Source organism: Molothrus ater, chromosome 10, assembly GCF_012460135.2.
Source record: "Molothrus ater isolate BHLD 08-10-18 breed brown headed cowbird chromosome 10, BPBGC_Mater_1.1, whole genome shotgun sequence".
NCBI classification, from domain to species: domain Eukaryota; kingdom Metazoa; phylum Chordata; class Aves; order Passeriformes; family Icteridae; genus Molothrus; species Molothrus ater.
This window is the reverse complement of record NC_050487.2, coordinates 25,599,930-25,616,784: the sequence shown is the minus strand read 5'-3', so window position 1 is coordinate 25,616,784 and position 16,855 is coordinate 25,599,930. Positions and strand designations below refer to the sequence as shown.

The following is a 16,855-nucleotide window of genomic DNA, read 5'->3' as shown; positions in this document are numbered from 1 at the left end:
GTTCCCAATCAGACAGGCAGATGGTGCAGTACCAGTAAGCGAAGTTTCTGAAGGGATAAATTGTCAGCTAAATTCTACTGCTGGAAGCCTTGCACACATGGAGGACAGCAGGTCTATTTGCTGGGAAAACCAATAGGTGCAGGACCATCCCTCTGACCAGGAAGCACTGAACATTAAACAGAAGACCATGCAGATTCTTTTTGAGTTTTTATTTTCTTGCTATAATAGCAGGCAAAGAGGAGTAGATTTTTCTGGAGAATACATCTACAGTGTGCATGCACTCTAGTGCATTTGTCATTGCTGTGAGCAATTAGTATCAGGGTTGACTGAACAGCAGCTTGTGTGGATGCACCAGGTGTTTTATGCACAAACTTGGAGAACAAGATATTGATTGATCTTAAGACCTTTTTTCCACGGTGTTCTGAAAGGGGCAGCTGGGACACAAATCTACTTTGGTGAATCTGAGACACTCGGGTCTCTTTTATTGCCAAAGAGGGAAGGTGGCCTAGTTAAGCAAGCTGTAGTCATTGTCAACACCCATGGTACATCTCCTGAGCCAACAAATAACCCTTGCAGTGGATGTCAGTGGGTACAGAACTGGACTGCCAAGAAACTTCTTAGAATTTCCTTTCCTTTTGCTTCCTTGGGAGCAGGATCTTCTCACAGCCACCTTTAGCCAGCATGAACTGCTCTTCTATAGCGTGGTGGATCCTTAACAGGCGTGGTTGGTCTGTTTCCACTTGGTTTCACCTGTGCTATCCAGCTTGCTCAGCAATGATACAGCTTTCTACAGCTTGGTACCTTGAAAGTCTTTTCAAGTACGAGGCAGGTACTTCAGGAAGAGAAGCAGTGATTCAGTGCTAAAGCTGCCCATTCTTTATACTCAAGCTTGTTCCTGTGTGTGTTTAGACATTCATGCACATCCCTCCAGCATTTTACATCCTTCTCCTCTTTAGTGCTTTATCTCCCTTCTGCTCTTTGGTGCTCCTTGTCTCTTGCCAGCTCTCTGGTGCAGAGGGGAGGACACTGTTTGAGGGGAGTGCTGTGGATCAGCCTCATCTGGCATCTCCAGGAGCACTGTGTGTGTAGTGCTGGATGCTTCAGGAGAGCCTGCTTCTCCTCCCACAGCCCCACCATACATCCGTGTTCTTGCTGCTGCCTCCTGTAGCACAGTCATGCTTTGGCCTTCCCATCCCTGCCTGGGCTCCCTTCTGCAGGCAGCTGCTGGTGAGTGGCCTGTTTGCTGTCTGGCTGCATCCACTGTCCCCATTTTGTTTTCTCTGTCATTCATTGATGGGTAAATACCTTGTGCAAGCTCCATGCCCACCTGTCTGGAAATCGTTCTCTGTCTCTGGTTGTGAGTGAAATCTGCATGTTTGGTTCATCTTCCACTTCCTGGCTCTGATTCTCCTCCCATTCCTGACCAGTGTGGCTCTGCTGCACACATGAAAATTGTGCAGGGGCCAGGCTGGAGTGAGCCAGGAACATTCATCCCCCAGCACCTTACACTCCTCACAGGTACCTGAAAGAACCAGTGAAAGTGGTTGGTGTCCTGAATGTGCAAATGCAGGAGTGTGACAGATGAGCCAGTTGCCCATTTTTTGGTGGAGTAAAGCAGGTGTATGCAGACAGGCAGGGTTCTACTGAGGAACCTCCTTTGTGTATGTGGCTGCTCCAGGTTGTCCCCAGTGCCACATTACTGCTTGTGGGCCCTGCCCTCGGCCTGTGGTGAGAGATGAGCAGCTGGCAGGAGGTAGCAAGAATGTGCTACTTAAACATAGGTTGCTAATGGCTGTGTTCCAGTCTCCAGATGTGTGGCTGCTCTGGGATGCCGGGAGCTCCCTCTGTGCTGTGGCAGACAATTCCATTATTAGATTAGTGGCAGCTTTCCATATGCCAACACTCGTGACTGTAGCACTGTTCAATTTTCACTGCTCCGAAGTATTTAGTTTGTCAGTTGTTAGCTTCTGCTTTGTAAAGATCAAATGCCAAAGTCCTTCCCTAGATTTTTACCCACTTAGGGGTGGGACATGGATTCTGTATGAATCCATGGATTCATACAGATCAGAGGCAGCATAAGGTCTCGAATTCAGAAATTCAGTCACTTCTAGGCTAATCTGTAGAAACCCCTTGTCTTCAGGGATGGGGGTCTAATCTCCCTTCTTCTGTTAATTTCTATTTGGAGAAAGGAAAAATCAGTACTGCTAAAGCCACTGCCCACTCACATTTTGAAGCTGGACTGTGCAGATGAGGCGTGTGGTTGTGAGTGCCTGACTGAAGGTTTTGGCTCCTCTCTAGTGTGGGGAGCTGCTGCTGCTGTGAGCAGATCATCCTGCAATTCACTGCTGGGGGCCTCTCTTTAATTATTGAGTGCCAGAATAGATGTATATTGAGTTACCTTGCTGGCAAATATAATCTCCAGCATTTTGTGTAACTGCAATATTCTCAGTTTTCCTACCTGCATAACATGGTCTTCTTCAAAGAATCTAAAACAAGACAAAATACAGTTTTATATATTGCTTGTCTAGCAGTACATGTTTCCAGAGAACAACAGGTTGCACACTGGCTTTGAGGATAGCCTTCCCTGGCAGCATGGATTGCTCTTACATACAGCCAAGCCTGCACTTGGATGTGCAGCAGAATGAAGCAGGATGTGCAAGGTGCACTTTTAAACCAACCAACCAAACCAAAAAACCAACCTCCAAAAAATTCAGAAAAAAGAGAGAGCAGTCTAAGCCAGCACAGCTTTATGAGAAGAAAGTCCTGCTTATCAAACCTGATTTCCTTTTATTACAAAGTAACCCACCTAGCTGATCAAGGAGAGTCACTTGATGTAATCTTTTGAGATTTCAGTAAAGCTTTCAATACTGTCTCTCATAACATCCTTCTGGACAAACTGTCCATCTCACTGCTGATAAACATGTCATGGGATGGGTGAGCAGCTGGCTCACGGGTCAGGTGCAGAGGGTGGCATGAGACTGGCACCGGTCCCTTGGTGGAGTTTTGCAGGGCTCCACCCTTGGCCCTGTGCTCTTCCACATCTTCATAAATTACTTGGGTGCAGGACTGGAGGGATACTAAACAAGTTTGCAGATGATAAAAACTGATAGGAGTTGTTGACTCCCTCAAAGGCAGGGAGGCCTGCAGAAAGACTTCACCAAATTATAGGGCTGGGCAATCACCAAACTTGTGAAGTTCAGCAAGGGCCAGTGCCAGAGTCTGCACTGGGAATGGGGCAGCCCTGGCTCTACAGGCTGACTGGGGAATGAGATGCTGGAAAGCAGCGCCTGGAACGGGCCCTGGGGTCCTTGCTGACAGAAAGCTGAAGATGAGTCAGCAGTGCCCTGGCAGCCAGGAGGGCCAGGTGTGTCTGGGGGCATCAGCTGGGCAAGGGAGGGATTGTCCTGCTCTGCTCTGAGCTGGGGCAGCCTCACCTCGAGTGCTGGGAACAGCCCTGGCCACCACAATATAAGGAAGGCATTAAGCTGTTAGTGTCAGAAGGAGGGCAGCGATGGTGAAGGGCTTTGAGGGGAAGCCAGATGAGGAGTGTCTGAGGGCTAAGCCTGGAGAAGAGGAGACTAAAGGGAGACCTCATCCCAGTCTACAGCTTCCTCATGAGGAGAGGAAAAGGGGCAGACGGTGATCTCTGTGGTGACCAGTGGCAGGACCTAAAGGAATGGCCTGAAGTTGTCAGAGGAGGTTTAGGTTAGATATTAAAAGATGTGTGTGGCATTGGAACAGGCTTCCCAGAGAAGTGGTCACAGCATCAAGCCTGACAGAGTTCAAGGAGCATTTGGGCAATACCTTCAGGAACATTGTGTGATGCTGCAAGACCAGGAGTTTGACTCCACGGTCCTTGTAAATCCCTTCCAACTCAGCATATTCTGTGATTCTGTGGATTTTGCTTTCACTGCTCTGAAATGTTCCATTTGTGAGCTGTTGCTGTAGAAGACCTGGCTGACATGTCTTGATGGAGCTGCAGTGGAGGTTCTGGCCAAGTGGTGCATGACTCCAGAGGCTGCCTGCACCCATGCAGCTGTACTGGTGTCACTTGCAGGAGCCCTTGGAGATGGAAGTGGGGAGAGAAAATCAACATACACGTTTATAATTTTTCCCATCTTGCAGAGATGCAAATGGTGGCCAGTGTCCCCTCATCCCTTCTCTGTCCTGCTCTCACACACAAGCTGCAGGCACCAGAGCTCTGAGCCATGGATCCCTTGACCTTTGGTTCCTGTAAAATCCTCTGGATAAGAAGTCTCCAGTGCTCACAGACATGATACAAATTTCCATATGTTCTTTCTAAGTATGGCAAGCAAACCTTGCCCTTCCTTATTTTGCAAAAGAAATAAAACTGGTGAATTCCATGTAATCCTGATGACAGGATAACAAAGGAAAGAAACATTACCCACTGCCTAAATGGAAGACAAGGCAGTAGTGTGGTTAGTTGAATACCTCTGTTGGTCACAAGTTTCAGAGAATTCCATGAGTCAGGCAGGAGCGGTGAGCCCGAGCTCCCTCGTGTGTGACCCGCAGGTTTGTCCCTGCAGCAGCGCTGGCAGGTCCTGGCAGAGCGAGTGCGGTCGGGATCTGCGCTGCTGCGTCCTGGCGAGAGCAGGGAGGCAGGGCTCCATCTACCGCTGTGCGGGGAGAAGGCAAAAACAACCAGGACGGCAGAGCTCCTGGGTACAGTGAACTGCATGCGCTTTTCTTTTTCTCTTTTTTCTTCTCCCCTATGGTTTCCAGAGCCCTTCACTTCCAATCCAGTTCCCTGACTGGGACATTGTGCAGGTTTGTAGCTGGGGACAGTCCCCGCTTGTTCATCATGTCATGTGATAATGTGAGGCTGGAGAAAACAGCATGGAAACAAAGTGACTTGTACACACACACACACACACACACACACACACACACACACAGAATTGGAAGCAGAATCTGAGATGAACCTCGATTTCCACTCTGTTTATCTGACAGGATGGGGTTCATGCTCATGCTCTGTATGTTGAATACAGAGAGTTCTTGGAGGGCTGCAGGAACAAGAACAGGATCAGGATAGTGCTCAGTTCTGGGGCTTCTTGCTTGGTCTGCCAGTGCTCTGCTTCTGAATCTCCTGTCCTTGTACAGCCAAGACATGTTTCTTCTATACTTACCTATGCCCAGGCATTTATTTGAGAATGGAGCTCTACATGAGCCATAGGTCCTCTTCTGCCAAGCGTGGGGATGCAGTGAGGGGTGTGAGCCCTGAACCCAGGCCTGTATGCAAGTTCTGCGGGCAAATTTGGTTCTCAATACTTTCAGCTAAAATCCTACTCTTTCCCTTGCAGATTGTAGCTGAATTGTGGACCAGGTTGTCCAGGGCAGCTGTGGCTCCCCATCTCTGGAAGTGTTCAAGGCCAGGACAGGGCTTGGGGCAGCCTAGGATAGGGGAAGGTGACCCTGCTGATGGTGGGGTTGGGGGACAAGATGGTTTTTAAAGGTGTTTTCCAACACAAACCAGTCTGTGATTCTATATTAAAACCAGAATATTTTCCCCTGTCCTTGCTATCTGCAATCACCTGAGTTAACCCCGCTGTGCTGGGTGAGATACTGTTTTATATACCTGGTACTGCCCAGTTTGAATAACTCCTGAAGGATAATGTGTGCAGTGTCGTTCTAGAAAAAAGGCAAGATTTTAGGATTTAGAATACTAGGAAAAGGTGCTAATTTCTCTTTGCAAGTGATTTGCTGGTAGCGAGAACCCATCATTATTCAGTGCTTGCAAGGAACATGAGACGTGTCTGGATTCTTAGGCTTCCACAAAAAGTTAACTGATAGTTCTGCACTGATGGCAGGAAGAGTTTGAGCTTACATTATTTGACTGGGAGAGCTTGTCTCAAGTTATGTGAACAGATGTTTCAGATTTGAATTCAGCCTGGCAGAAAAGGGATCTCAATCTAGTCCTCTGCATTTCCCATCTTTTGCTTGGGAAAAAAAAATCATAAGTAAGTTTCTTTTTTTCCTTTTAACTGGATTTTTCTTTACTGTAAAACCAAAATGCAGACTCTCCTGGAAAGGAGGAGAGAGTCACTTTTATCCAACCCAGTACTTAAAGCTTTTCACCTGTTTGCTCAGCTGCCTTGTATTTGTCAGCATTTTCATCTGTGGAGCTGCAGTTATCTCTGAAAAACATCACAAAGAATTAAACACCCCAAAACCTCCCTTCAGAAGACATGGCCTGCTTTCCACATTTTGGTGCATTACACAGCCAGGCAGCCCTTTGTGTAGTGGCTTGTGTGCTGCAGCAAGAGGAATGTAAAAAAAAAAACCAAAAAACTTCTTCTGACACAGCTGTCAACAATTAAACTGTGTGAGGCTTTGCTCACAGAGGTTAGGGAGAAGCCCCGGGAAATCTGAAAAAGCTTTCAAGAGGAAGCACTGAAAATACATGCCAGAAATCAAGGAATAGATTGCAGATGACAAATACACGTCTCCACAGACTGTCGGGGAAGAATTTGGTTTGACAGTGGCTGTGGAGCCATGGAGCTGTGCTGGATGAGGCTGAAGGTGGCAGTGAATGGAAATAATTAAGCCAGCCAAATACTGACTTTTATGGGAGAATTCATCCATGTATTCAATGGGCAGATCCCACAGATGGCTGGAAGGTGGAGGACCCTCTACTCCTGCTGATACTGCTGTGCAGTTTTTATAGCATGCCTGCCGTCTGCAAACCCTGAGGACCTGTTCTAAGGCAGAAGATGGTGTGTCACCCGCAGCTGGGGACAGGGCAGCAAAATGATCTGCTGGAGTTGGAGAGCAGCAGGTGGTGGCACTGGAACGCCATGCTGTAACATGCCAGTCCTTGGCGTATCCCTGCAGGCCTGGAGGAGATCAGGTCTGCCATGAGCAGCAGATAAAGAGGTAAGAAGTGAGAGGAGCACCCGCACACATCACCCTGGGAGCTACAGGGGAGGCCATGCTGCCAGGCACCGTGGGCACAGGCTGTCCCACCTCCTCTCTTGGGCAGAATGAACTCCCATGGTTGGGTTTAGCCAGTGACCCTGGGCGTGGAGCTGCTGACTAAAGCTGGCCTCAACAGCATCTCGGAGGCCAAGAAATCTTTGGGACTGGAGGAAGGGGAACTGAACACCTGTATATTCTCCTCGGTGCCAGCACAGCCAGTGCAGCAGAGCTGTCCCCACACTCAGGACAGCCCAGCCTTGCGTGGGAGCTCTCCTGGCAGCATGGGAGCACAGAAGGAGTTGGGTGATTATAGTCCCTTGTTTACATGGTAGCAGAGTCACGCTGTAGGCACGGTGCAGACCCTGCAAGTTTGCTGCTGCTGCAGCAGTGTTTGTAGCTTAGGCCCTCAGCTTCCCAGGGATTTCAGTGCTGTGTGATGTGGAAGTAGTGCACCCTTTCCTTGGTCACCCCTTTTTCCCACAAAGTGTCTGCTGAATTCTGCCAAATTAATAATTTATTCAGCTCTCTCACACTGCAGCCTGTGGTGATGCAGCCATTAACAGAGCAGGTTTGAGCAAGGCTGGGAGTTCCCCAGTCCCCAGAGAGGGCTGGAATTGTCCCGGTCTCCTGGGGAGAGCGTGAGCGTGGTGGGAGATGGGATCTGCAGGGCGCAGTGAGCGGTCTGAAATCACATCTAAAATAGCTGAACCATGACATTTTCTCTTGACAGGAGTGGTGAAAGGCCACAGATGCTTCCTTTCTGTGACTCAGAAACTTGCAAATCTTCTTTGATTCACACCTTATAAGTAAAATTAGCCTGTGCCTCACTACTGCCAAACTCTTTGAAAGCAAAGATGCTTGTACAAAGGAATTCAGCAACAGAAATGCAATTCACTTGTGGATCAGATTATTATTATTTCTGACTGGAAGCAGTACCAGAAATGCTTGCAGGGATTTCCACTTTGCCTTTGAAAAGATGTCCATATTGTTGGTAGAAAAATAGCTACTTGGGAGGATAATTCACATATGTTAGGGGACAGGGAGGGGAATGAGCCCCATGAGGCTGCTGCAGTGATGAGTACAAGAGTTCAGCTTTGGCTATGACGTTCAGTCACTTTGAAACAGGGATCTTCAGCTGTTGTTATTGGGAATGTTGTGACGTGGGCTGCAATTGCTGCTGCTCAGCAGGACATTTCCAGCCCTGGGCCTGAGCTTTCACCCAGCACGTGGGTCTTTATGCTGCTTATGCCTTGGCATCCCAGAGAGCTGTCAGACACATTCCTTGCATGTGGGGATTCCTCAGGTGAGACTTAATGGAGAGAAGGATTTTGTTGATTCTTAAGGCAGTGATTGTTTGTGACACTGATGAATGTGATGTTACCTTGAAATATGAACTCACCATCAGCTGTGAGCATCAGTCAAGAAAAGATCTGGCACTTACAATCCATGCTGTTCACAGTCTGTGTTTTGCAGCCAGCTGTAACAGAAGCCTCAGTTCCCGTGATGATGCTCCTGGGGACAGAGCCCGATGGCATCTGCGGAGTGGGGCATGGAGGCCCAGGGACCCCGAGCCACAGAGAGGGACTGCAGCCCCGGTGCCCTGTGCCCATGGAGAGACAGCAGAACGTCATGGTGCCCTCAAAGCCAGCACAGAGCAGACATCTCCAGCAGGTTAACAGCCTGGGACAGCCTGGGACAGCCAGGGGCAGTGGGAGCTGTGGACTTGTAATGCAGAAACTTGTTTGCTCATAATCTGTGGGGATGAGTTTTGGAACAAAACCAAGAGTGCTCTGATCATAGTCTGAAATACTGATATAAATAGTGGAAGGAATGGATGTCTGTAGTATAATATATATAATACACATGCAGACATTTTTCTTCCTGGCACACCAAGAGTTGTAAACCAAATGAGTACAAAAGCAATTTACTTAAGAAAAAGTTAGGCACATTGCACTGGAATTAGAACTGGTTATACTACTTTACCCCAAAATAATATACTTGATATCTTTGGGTGTCAAGTGAAGCCTTTCTAAACGATGACGTGTTTTTGTGGCCACCTTGGCCAGGTTTGTTCTTTCTGCTTGATGAACAGTGCACAGAGAAGGGGATCTCCAAGGAGTGAATTTTTTTGCCCTTTGGAAATGTGTGTGAAAGGGACAGCAGCATATGGACTTGGCATGCCCCAGGCATGGCTGTGGGAGCCTGGAACATTTCGTGCCTGCAGCAAGTGTAGGAGAAGGGAGGAGGAGAGTGGAGCAAGCGACTGCAGTGAGCTGCGTGGTGATGGCAGTGAGTTACCCTCTGAGAGCAGGAGCAGCAGGGGCCCAGCCCTGGCCCAGTCTTCATCACAGCTGAGGTGGGGAACAGGCCTCGTGCCATGCCCCTTCCTTGCCTCATGGGTCACAGCAGAATTGGGAGGTTCTCATGAATTGCCACAGGCAACATCTCGACCAGAGAGTGCAGATAAAATTGCTGGCCACAGCAAAATCAAGCCAGGTGCTGAAGGAAGGGACGGAAGGTGGGCTGGCTTTGGAAGCACAGCTCTGTCAGCAGTCAGAGCCTTCAGCTGTGAGTGGAGGCAGAAGCATGCCGTGGCTTTTCCGAACGTACCACTATAAGATGTTTTTATGGATCAGAGACTCCAAATATTGTACAGAACAATGAACTAAAAATGAGACCATACAACTCTTGCACAAATTGCAGATGAGCACAGGGCAGGTGAGCATAGCACAGCCAGGTGGGCACACACAGCACACATTCACAGAAAGCCTGAAAGAGTCTGCACGTGGCCATATCCTGCACAGCAAAAGTCTTCAGCACATTGTCTAAGGCAGAGCTTGCAGCTGTAATGGCAGTGCATTTGGTCTCTCATTATGGATCTTGGACAACCACCCATGCAACTTGAAAATAACTTGTACAGTTAAATAGGGTGTGTTTTTCTGTGCTCCAAATGTGTGATGCACCCCAGGGAGGTCCAGTGAAAGGTTCGTGTTCCTTTCGGTAGGTGTTATTGCACACCTTAACAGAAGATGTTCTGATCCACGTTCAAGGAGTACTGATAGAGGCTTGAGCCTGTGTCCCACTGACATCCTGAGCAGATGCTTTTAGTCCCTCACTTTTTAATGTTGGTGTCTCCCTGTTGTTCTTGGAGCAGCAGCAGCAGCACTGCTCTGGCCTCACTGCCAGACGTACCTGCACGAAGATCCGGTGACACCGCACCATTGCCTCTCCCGTTTCTGCTGGATGGTGTCCTGTCTGTTCTGCACTGCTGAGGGTTCCCACACCCTGGCAGTGAATATCACATCCCATTTTTGTGAAATGAGACTGATTTGCAGATACACAGTCTCTTCCTAGAGCTATGCCTGCCCCAGTAACTGCTGGGAACCCCACAAGCCCTGGCAGAGGTGGCAGAACTCCCCTGTGTGCAAAGCGTGCCAGGCTCACGCAGCGCTTGCTCATGGAGCAGGGAGAAGCATGAATGGGAGCAGATTTTAGCTTTATTTTAGTCAAGGAAATCCAGGGATGTTAATTACTGAGCTGTCATCAATTTCAGTGACTGCAGAACCCAATTAGCCTCTAATTTTAGTTTCATGCTAATGCCATTGTCAGCTCTTTCCGTACCACAGGTGAGGCAGTCTTAAATGTGGCTCCACAGTTGCTTTGTGTGGGTGGCTGCTTCCTAGAACCTGACACACAGCAGGGAAATTGGGGCAGCATTTAGAAATGCTTTGAAAGGCCCTGGGGTTTTTATACCATTTTTTTTATTGCTGTCCCACTGCTGCCACACACACGGCTCACGTGGGCACCAGCCCTCATGAGGCACAATTTCCCCTTGGCTGACACCCCACCTGGCAAATGATAAGGCTCAGTCCTGCTGGGGGTCTGAAGGGGGGAGGCTGCTAATTGCAGGATGCCCTAGGCATGCACCCTGTACCTGTAAGCAGCAAGGAAGGACTGGAGTGTTCTTTAGGCAGTGGCCACCTGTGGCTTTCTGGGAGACACCAGGAAGGATGGCCAGCTCTGTCCCACTTGTGCTGGCATGGTCTGAGTGCTCTCCTGGACCTGTGTGCTGTGCTCCATGCACCCCTGCTCTGGGCTGCAGCAGCACTGAGCTCAGCCTGCCCAGGATTCCTCGGCACTCGCAGGGGTGGGAGTTCCAGCTGTGGCTGCACTTTGTGGCATTCTTCTGCTTGCAAGTATTTCTGCACAGCTCTGGTCTCCCCATGTTATTCCTCATGGATCTTGTACTGGTGTAAAAGTGGTGCCCGATGGAATAGCCTGGGCTGTCTGGAAACACCTGGACACAGCTGGGTTTGCAGCACAGTCGGGAGGTTGGTTCTTTTCTGGAAAATGGGAGATGAGTGCCAAGATCTGTACCAGGAGCTCAGCACTTTTATCCAATGGAGCCAGGCATGGGAAAAATGTCCATAGGATGTAGAAGTTTATTCAAACATGTATTTAATGTTAATGAGTGGGCCCACAGCACAGCTTTCTGACTTGGAAGCCAGTTGCTGAAGAGCAGCTGAGCTTGATTTGCAGAGAATTGTTGTTCTCCGGTGGATTTGCAGGTGCAGCACAGTGACATTTTAACTGTGTGGGCTTCCCTGCTGTGCTCTCAGCCATCCTGGAGGGTACACAAAGGCTGGAGGATGACTGGAACACCATAACAAGTTTTCCACAAAGAAGCTCAGTGAAGCTTCAGAAATCTCCGCTGGTTCATGCTGCTTCTGAGACATGTCCAAGCTGATGGTCACATATAGGTCCTTATAACTCCTTTTGAAGGTTTGAATGCTTTGTTTTGCAGCAGAAGAGCTTTTCTGGGCATTATTTGTGCTGGACTGACCTTCAAATAAAACTGTTACTAAGACCTGACAACACAGTAGGTATGACAGCCCTGTCAAGGAATGGATAATATCCGGTCTTTAAATACACTTTCTATTTATGCTGGCAGTGTACAGGCATCTCAGGATTTTACCTGCTATCCCAGACTTACACTTCAAAAGTGCCACCAAGGAAACTTCTCTGCATATCTCTTTCTATTTCAAAACTTCTTAACTGAATAATATGAGTTGGCAGATACATCACTGCCTGTTGAAGCTCACAGCAGAAGAATGTTCAAAGGGAAAAGAAAATATTTGGAAAGTATTTTTTTACTATCATCAAACAGACCTGGAAATTGTATCAACTATGGGGATATACCAGTCGTTCCTGAAGCTTAATTTTTCATGGTTAGTTTATTTTTCATGTTTATCAGAATGTTTCAGTTCATACCTCAGACACCTCAATCTCTGCAAGTGTCAGGGTCCCCTGGAGGGGCCAGCAGCTCTGTGTGCCCCCAGATCAGCTGGCAGACATCTGCCTTGTGTTAGGAGAAACATGATCTTCCCACTGGCTTGGACCCATGGAAGGGGGTGGGAACACTGTGAAACTGTTGCTTAAACCAACACATAACGCAGCATTTCAGAATAAATAAGCAAAATTGGTTGCCTGCATTTTCTTGGGGAAAAAATGTTGAGCATTTTCAGGAAAAAAACGATGCTTTTCCACACTCTTTTGTAGAAGCTGCTGTGGATGCCAGGTGGGTTGTTAGCCCTGGGATTGGCTGCTGGGGCCTGGGCCACAGAGGGATGGTGGAGACTGCCTTGGTTTTGCCATCTGACTCCAAATCTGGCTTCCAGCTTTCTCTGACACTGCTAGTGCAGTCAACAGGGCCTGGCTGGAGTTAATTGAATTAAATGGGACACTTGCCAGGGACACCAGTTATCTCCTGCAGTCATTAGCACAAGAAGGGTGTAAGGATTAGCTCTTGTTTGCTGTCTCAGGTGTTAGTGGCGATACCAGCTGACATGTTAAGGTCTTGTCAGCAGCAGCATGTTCTGGAAGAGACAGCAGCCTCTTTAGCTGATAATACCTGTATCATTTCTTTTAAATGCAGGTATTCCTCATTGGAGTAATTTTTTTTTAGTCCTTGCTTAGGATAGTTTAATGAGTTTCATTTCATCTCTCATTTCAGGGGATCAGCAAACGTTTATAAGACAGGTACACTCCCTTTGGACTGACAACACCTCCCAAAGATTCACTCTCCAGCCCTTGGAGCTTCACCAGCCCTGGGAGCGTGGCCATGGTGAGGGGTGAGTGCTGCAGTCACTGGTGCTGGCAGTTGCTGGTATCACTTGAACTCTGCAGTGGGGGAGGAAGGACCTGAGCTTTTGATTTCTGAAGGATATTGCTCTGATAAATAAAGAAAAGATTTAACTACTGCAGGAAAGTGTGGAGATTTGCTCTGTGGCATTCTGGATGAGAAATTCTGGTCCTGAAGTCTGTACAGTTACTGAGGCAGCAATGGGCACATGCCCATGGTTCACCTGCAGTGGTGCCCACATCCCACGTGCCCAGTCCCAGCTGAGGCAGTGCCTGTGTCCCACCCAGGGCAGTGCCCACTTCCCATGGCCCACATTCCCCATGTCCCACCCACAGGGGTGCATCCTCTGGGTGGCTCACCTGGAAGTGAAGCGCTGCTGCTTCCTGGGGCCGGGAGCACTAATTAACACTAATTAACAAGCAGAACTGGTGATGAAGTGCTGAGCTCAGCCATCTCTGCCATCCACAGTGTCTGGGGGAGTGCAGCCTCTGCACAGGGCCTTTGGGGGGTGCCTGGGCAGCAGAGCAGCCATCCCTGACCAGGCAGTCTCCAGTGCCTCTGGGTGCTGCCACTTGAAGCTCTGGGTGAGGGTTCCCTGTGCGTGGCTGGCAGGGAGGTTCTGCCAGAGCCACGGGAGCTGTGGCTGGGCCCTGCTGGGCTGGGTGAGAGCAGCCAGCACAGCCAGCCTCGACCTTGGCTCCTGCATGGACCCATGCCCCTGGAGCCCCCTTGCCACAGGCAGGCTCTGTGGGGACACTGCCAGTCCCACACAGCCCCTCTGAGCTCTGGCTGCTGGGAAAGGCCCACTTTAAACTCGCTTTGGGCGGTCTTAAAAATTGCTGAACTTTCAAACTAAGTTCTTGTGATGGAATATTTATTGTTGAACTCAGCATGAAATGTAAAATAAAGCCTAAAACTAGGGATGCTTTTGATTTTAGTGTAAATGCTGACAGCATTTTTAATTTATACAGTATTTTAAGAGTGAATGCTTAAAATTATTCTGGTGTTTTGTGTCCTCAGCTGTTTTTCTCTCTACTGTGGTTAGCCCTAGAGTCTGCATTGGAATGAGTAACATGCAGAGATCAGAGACTTACGACAAGCTCAGCCTAGAGTGGTTTAAGACACGTAAGTGTAGGATTTTCTGGCAGTGCCAGGGGGTCAGAGCTGCTTTATGGCCCCGTTCCATGTCAGAAGAACGGCTGAGGCGTTCCTTTGTGCTCACAGTACTGTAACAGGGTCAACTTTCACCTGGTTGGAGCCTGCCAAGATCACCAATTTGAGTCCATTCTGCCATTGGAAAATTGTTCATTTTCATGGATAAGTCAGAATTAATGTTGTGTGGCAGTGGGAGTGCAGGTCAGTGCAGGGTCAGTGAGGTGCTGACGGCCACTCTGTGGCTACTGGCCATGACCTTGGCACAGACTGCCAGGGCCAGGGCTGCCAGGGCCAAGGCACAGCTGCCAATATCTGCTAGACTCTGCAGTAGTATCAAGAAATACAAATATACAAACCTAAAAATCCACAAAATGCCTTTTGGTCTCTTTAACAGAGTCACATCAATGTTTCTTTCATGTAAATGTCCATGGGGCTTTGCTGCCTCCACAGTGAAGTGCATTCCAAACAGTAACTGCAATAACTAGTAAAAAGAATTATAAGGCATGGGGGCAGAGCTGGGCTCCTGCTCTCCTGCAGCAAAGACACTGCTGGTTGCAGCTCTGGAGGTTGGCACTGATGCACTTGCACTGCACAACCATCACTTTCTCAAATAGATATGTCACTTACACTTTCCTTAATTAAAATTTCAGCTATTCCTGCCTCTGCGCACATGCCTCTGTGCACATGTGTCTGACTGAGCGCTGCCATGTTTGGAGCTGTGTGGTGGCTGTTGTCAGAACCCAGGAATGCAGCCTCAGGAACAGAGCCCTGCGCAGGCAAACTTGGTGGAACCTGGGCAGTGTCTGCAGCAGCAGTTAGGAATCTGGGACTGGGAGCTGACTGTACTTGCATTCCCAGGAGGACAAATCAGGGCCTCAATTGCCAGGTTTGCAATTTTTAAAAAGCCTTTACTTTAATGAATGTGTAGCGTAAGTGTCATTGTTCTTTTCGTCATTCTGGGTTGTTTTTCAGAAAACAAGATCAGTTTAAGAAATTTAAATCTCTGCTAAAATAGAAATTTTATCTAGAGAAGTCCCTCTGTGCTTCCATTCTTAGTATAAACCAAATTTATTCACTTCTGTAGTTGAAATTGCATTACTAAAGAACATAAAGTTTCTTTAGTGTTGCTTGATGGTTTTTGTCTGGTTTTGAATGGAAATTGGGATTGTATGACCATCTTGTGGCTGTAACACTTGTCAGTTCATTTAAATTAATGTTTTAGTTTCTTATTTATTCTCGCAAAGTTTATTGGTTTGTTAGGAACAATACCCAAATTTGTGATGCTGAGAAGGTAAAGCTGCAGCGTGAGCCCACCTGGAATCCTCGTTGTAGGAGAAATGCACTGGGAGCAACCATGGACAGGCAGGTTCACCAGCACTCCTGTGCTCGCTCTGTTTGTGAGTCTAGTTGTGTGTCTCGTGATTTTCAGGTTGTTTTTCGTATCCTGATGCAACTGAAAAGTCAGCCTTTTTCAGAAAGGTGTAGAATCTAATGAGCAGCGTGTTTGAAAACCTCAGCTGTTCCCAGGACACAGGTGAGTGATAAAAACATGGCACAAGCAGGTGGAGATGGGCATCTTGGAAAGAAAACATCAAAGGAATCACACAGAGGTCGGGTTGGGCAATTCACAGGGCCAGGGAGCTGGAGATGTGTGCAAAGCCACCCTGCTCTTCACTCGGTGCCACTGAGCTTCAGTTCACAAAGAAAGTAGCTGGAAAAGTTACCCAGAAATAGATGACCTTTCAAAAGGCCTCTAATATACAATTACCTGATGTTCACTGAAGTGGTTCACGTGCTTCCCACTCTAAATGATTTTCTAGGTTCACCCATGTGTGAAAAAGGGTCTGATTTTATGGAGGAGGGCAATGGAGGAAAGAAACTTCAGAAAGGAGAAAAATATGCTGGGGAATTTTACTGGTTGTTTGCTTCAAGGGAAGAAAAGGGCAAATAGATGCAGCCACCTCAAAGTCACCTTTTGACTTTGAACTTTAAAAGAAAGGAGCATGGGAGAACTCTGAGGTATTGACAGCACTTGACAGAAGCTGTTCCATGGAGATAGGTAGGAAATTTAGGATCCAGTGGAGTTTGCTTTCTTAGCCAGATTACAAATTCTTTTCTTCCCCACAGTACAACAAAATTATTACAACCCCTGTTTTCCTTACTGCCTTTTCTTTCCTTCTGCCCTGGGTCACCTGGCACAGGAGATCCTTTGCCTGTGTGGGCACCAGTGCTCACACCAGGGCTGGCCATGCCCCCTCTGCAGAGTTTCAGCTCTGATCCTGGACCAAAGCACGTGAGTTATCTGGGGCTGCAATCTATAGTGGGCTTTAGGCAAAATACTTTTCTAAGGAAATTATTTCTATGGTTGGAACAAAGTGCCTCTCCCCTGCACCTTTCCAGTGGCAGCTGTGCCCAGGTGTGCACAGCAGTCTGGCTTCAATAGTTCAGTGTTCTCTTCACTGCCCTGACCCCCAGCAGCCCAGGGGGAAGGGGGCAGAGACCAGCCCCACGTGGGAAAGGAGCAGCATTCAAAAACCCAAAGACTTCTTGAAGCCAGGGAATGGCATTCCCACATGTGATGAGAGAGCACACTGGGCAATAGAAACTATGTTTGTATGGAAG

At 48.2% G+C, this 16,855-nt stretch overlaps 1 long non-coding RNA gene across 7 annotated transcripts in view; it reads left to right on the top strand.

Annotated features, from left to right (window-relative positions):
• Positions 1–16,188, top strand: part of LOC118690042 (uncharacterized) — a 39,763-nt gene extending 23,575 nt beyond the window's left edge. For 4 of the 7 annotated variants that reach the window (XR_004980730.2, XR_004980732.2, XR_004980731.2 and 1 more), the window contains 2 exons: positions 8,396–8,607; positions 12,950–13,204. This is a non-coding gene — a long non-coding RNA (uncharacterized LOC118690042). Of the gene's footprint in view, positions 1–8,395; positions 8,608–12,949; positions 15,120–15,493 lie in introns of those variants that run through there. The other 3 variants (XR_004980733.2, XR_004980734.2, XR_004980729.2) reach the window with 2 other exon arrangements.
• Positions 16,189–16,855: the final 667 nt, after the last annotated feature.